Genomic DNA, 4,681 nt, shown 5'->3' with positions numbered 1-4,681 from the left:
ATGAACCTTCTCAAATAATTGACCTTGCCAAGGAACTTTTGCATATCTCTCTTGCATGTTGGAGCCTCCACCTTCTGTATAGCCACTATCTTTTTGGGATCAATCTCTATACCATCTTCATGGATAATGAAACCCAAAAACTTGCCAGCTGACACGCCGAAACCACACTTCAAAGGATTCATTTTCAATCCATACTTTTTCATTCTTTCAAAAGCTAAACGCAAATCGGCCAAGTGAGATTCAAAAGCATCCGATTTGACAACAATATCATCAATATGAACTTCAAGTATGACACCGAGTAAATCATGAAAAATCAAATTCATAGCCCTTTGATACGTGGCGCCAGCATTTTTTAATCTGAATGTCATCACTGTCCACTCGAATAAACCAAGGAAACCAGGACATCGGAAAGCCGTTTTGTACATGTCCTCTTCGGCCATAAAAATTTGATTGTATCCGGCTTTACCATCTAGAAAGCTAATAACCTTATGTCCAGAAGCATCATTAATATGCATATCGGCTATTGGCATAGGATACTCATCTTTGGGTGTAGCCCTATTCAAATCTCTGAAATCAATGCACACCCTCAACTTGCCAGATCTTTTCTTCTCTACCGGGACAATGTTAGAAATCCACTCGGCATACCTGCAAGGTCGAATGAAATTAGCTTCAAGCAGTCGACCGGTCTCTTCCTTGATCCGGTCATATGTTTTCGGATTAAATTTTCTGGCCGACTGTTTATAAGGTCTAAAACCGGCCTTTATAGGCAACCGATGTTCCACTAGCTCTCGGCTTAACCCTGGCATCTCATGATATTCCCATGCAAAGCAACAAACATATTCTTTCAATAGCTCGATTAACTTAGCCTTACAATCAGCTTTCAAATTTTTGTTTATAAATGTTGGTCGAGTGACTGAACCATCTCCAATATCTACCTCTTCTAACGGGTCGACTGATGTAAAACCTTGTCCAAGTTTATCCATGTCATCCAACTCCTCTATAGACTCATACATATCGTTCTCATTGGACCGATACTTTACAAGACGTTTTTGTAACCACTCGGAATTAGGATCCATTTAAACATATCATACCTTGGAGCTGATTGCATTCACTCGGCTTTAAAGAGACGGGCACAAAACCATTCTTGGTTGCGCTAAGAAAATCAAATTCTGACAAGTCACGTCCCGTCAAGCAAGTAGCATTGGGATGTTGCCAATCCACCGATGCATCGGCCAAAGCAACACAGGCCGAGTTATCCGCGTGAATAACTTCCACTTCATCATCAACCCACTGAATCAAAAACTGGTGCATAGTGGATGGCACGCACTGGTTTGCATGAACCCAATCGCGGGCCTAGTATGACATTGTAGTTACCTTGCACCTCAGCGACAAAGAATGCAGTAGCCAAAGTTTTGCTTCTGACTGTAAGCTCCACATACATCACACCTTTGGCTTCAGTTTTCTCTTTGCCTTCAAATCCATTGAGCACCATATTGGTCTTGATCAATTCTTCATCAGGCAAACCCAATCTCTTGAAGACCGAATAGGGCATAAGATTTACCACAGCACCACCATCAAGAAGCATCCGAGTGAGCGGCGACCTATTGATATGACCTCTGAGATATAATGGTTTAAGATGCGTTACTGGTTCTTTTAGCTTCTCGAATATTGCGTTTTTAGGGCCAAAATCCAGCTGAGCCACCTCCCATTCTTCATCTACAGCACGAAACTCAGCAGGTAAGTAGTACACCATATTGATATCCATACCTTCATGAACTGGTGTAGACTCATAGTCCAACATATCAGCCTCCTCCTCGAGTGCATCCACCGATTACGAAATTTGTCCGAGTGAAGGATAAGTAAGAAGTGTCGCACACGATGTCATATCTGTTGCATCGTCCTCCTTTGGTGATGTAGGTATTGCTGTGATAGATGTAGAAGCTGTTGTATCTTGTATTTGTTTAGGCCTCCACACTTGTTTTGGTGGAACCATGGGTCGAGTGTCATTGAACAACTTATCCCTTTGTTTCTCGGCCTCCTGTTCTGCCATCTCTCGACTCCTTAACCTCTGTAGTTTCCTCTTTTATGTCTTTGTTAGCCCTGGAGGACACCACTTCGGCTGAGTGTATTTAGGATCTCTCGTCTTTACCTGGCTGGTGCTTGCCTCATGGTCATTAGCCGAGTGCTTTGGCGCGATAGCAAGTATCGGCTCAGTTGGATTGCTATGCACAATCGGCTGCTGTATGGCGAATGTTTCGGTGCCCAAGATAAGTGAGTCGACATCCATTTTCTCCTTGCCTTTTCCTGACTCAACTGCTGCAACACTTGGTGATTTAACACGCCATTCTTTTCGACTTTCCAGATGCATGAAATTTCCACTCGGGCGCACCGTTTTACTCTAATGGAATCCACTCGGATGGATATCACTCGGATGGAATTCAGTCGGATGGAATCTACTCAGCCACATTTCTTCACTCGGATAGCTTCCACCTGGGTGCATTCTTACACTTGGATAATTTCCATCCGGTCGCATGTTTTGACCAGCCAACCGATAGTTACCGATGTTCAGTCGGCCTCTACATGAATAGTCAAGTCGATCCCAAACAGATTGCGTATGCTCTTCTGGAAATGGCACCCTTGGTCCACTCGGTTTCATATACTAACTGAACATATCAGCTGATGGTGACCTTGGTCGCTTCAGATGAGTCGGCCGATTAAAGCTAGAATCGGCCGACTGGTTGGTGTACTTGGACAGCAACATATCAAAAGTTGGCTTGATCCGCTTGCGTTGTACTTTAACTTCATTCCTTTTCCACTTGCCAATTTCTAGACTCTTGGGCTTGACAAATCTCACACGAGCATTTTCTTGCACTTGCAGTTGCCCCACGAGTGTAGGATTCTTGATGGTGATTTTGATCACTTCATTGCCATCGGGTTGCTTACCAAGCACAACCTGTCTCCCCAAGACCTTGTTGTCCTCCTTGTCTTTCCTGGTCTCACCAACAATGACATTAGCTTTATTACCAGATTCGGCTACCTCCGGCTGAATGAGTAGCTTCTTCCCCTCCAAATCCATGGTATTCATTGGAGAAGGCTGTTTATCAACTTGCATCTCAGAAAAGTTCAATCGTCCATCATTAATGGCCGATTGTATCTGTCGTCGAAAAACATTGCAATCGTTAGTAGCATGAGAAAAAGAATTATGATACTTGCAATAAGCACGCCATTTTAGCTCTTCAAACGGCGGTAAAGTATGAGATATTCTAATAATCTTACCCTGAAACAAAGCATCAAATATTCTATCACACTTAGCAATGTTAAAAGTAAACTTCATCTCTTCATCATGATTCTTATGAATCGGTTTCAGATCATTGCAAGTAAAGGGTTTGGCCTTAAATGGCCAAACAAATTCAGTAGCAAAAACATCACCCTCATCGTCTGAGTGATCACTATCATATTCCACCATATTCATCTTTGGACGATTGGCTTTGTATCTATGCACTTCTTTGAGATCTTTGCTTCGGCTTTCCTGAGCCAAAGCCCTTTGTAAGACTTGGTTGATACTTAAGAACTCATAACCTTCTAGCTTTTCTCTAATGGGAGTTCTCAAACCACTCAGCACTAGGTCTGCCAAGTCTCTCTCGGTTATCACCAAACTAAAACACCGGTTTTTTGTTTCTCTGAATCTCTTGACGTAATCGGAGACCGACTCATCATGCTTCTGTTTAACCGATGTTAGATGTGATAACTTGAGTTCATTGTCGCCGCTATAAAAGTGATCATGAAATTTCTGCTCTAGCTGTGACCAAACCCGAATGGAACCATGTGGTAAAGAAGAAAACCATGAAAATGCAGTACCAGTTAAAGATAAAGGAAACAAATGCACTTTCAACTCATTTAGTGAGCCTGCTTCACCTAGTTGTGCTAAGTATTGACTAACATGCTCCCATGTGGTTTTTGTGCCCTCTCCATTGAACTTAACAAAATCTGGAATCTTATATCTCGGAGGGCACTGGATGGCATCAAAGTACTCGGGGTACGGCTTTTGGTAAATCCGATTCCGAGGTAACTCAACTCCAAAATTCTCTCTAAGCATCTTAGCCATCTCCTCTCTAAGATTAGCTAGACCATCATCCGTAGTGGACGATGAAGCTTGTGGTAGTGACATAGGAAGAGTATGGTTACTAGCTGTAGGTAGGAATTATGGCATGTATGTCGACCCATAATTTGGTAGTGGTCGAGTGGTTGTAGCTGTAGGTAGAGTTTGGTTCGGCATTGCCACCGAACCTGTCATGCTCATAATAGGATTAATGGGTGTAGTCACAATCTGATTTGTTTGGGTAGGATAATAAGTCATCGGCACGGGAGGCGCCGATGCAATAGGTAAAGCCATATTAGGGTTTTGCACACTAGCAACTACACCATTATTACCACTAGACGATTGAGATATATTCTTCTGAGCATTAGTATTTTCTATAAAAGTTTGATAGACTAGATTGTTACCATCAGCAATACGACTTTCAATCTCAGCCCACTGCTCAGGAGAAAAGGCAATACTTATAGAAGGCTTAACCTGTTCAGTTTGAAGAGGAGGGAACTTGATTTCTTCAATTGGAGTGATGTTGCCTTGGCGATCTTTCTTGAATTTTGCAAGGAACTCCTGCAGGTCCTTCTCCTCGCA

Source organism: Triticum dicoccoides, chromosome 3A, assembly GCF_002162155.2.
Source record: "Triticum dicoccoides isolate Atlit2015 ecotype Zavitan chromosome 3A, WEW_v2.0, whole genome shotgun sequence".
In the NCBI taxonomy this organism is placed as follows: Eukaryota; Viridiplantae; Streptophyta; class Magnoliopsida; order Poales; family Poaceae; genus Triticum; species Triticum dicoccoides.
Note: the sequence above shows the minus strand (reverse complement) of the source record.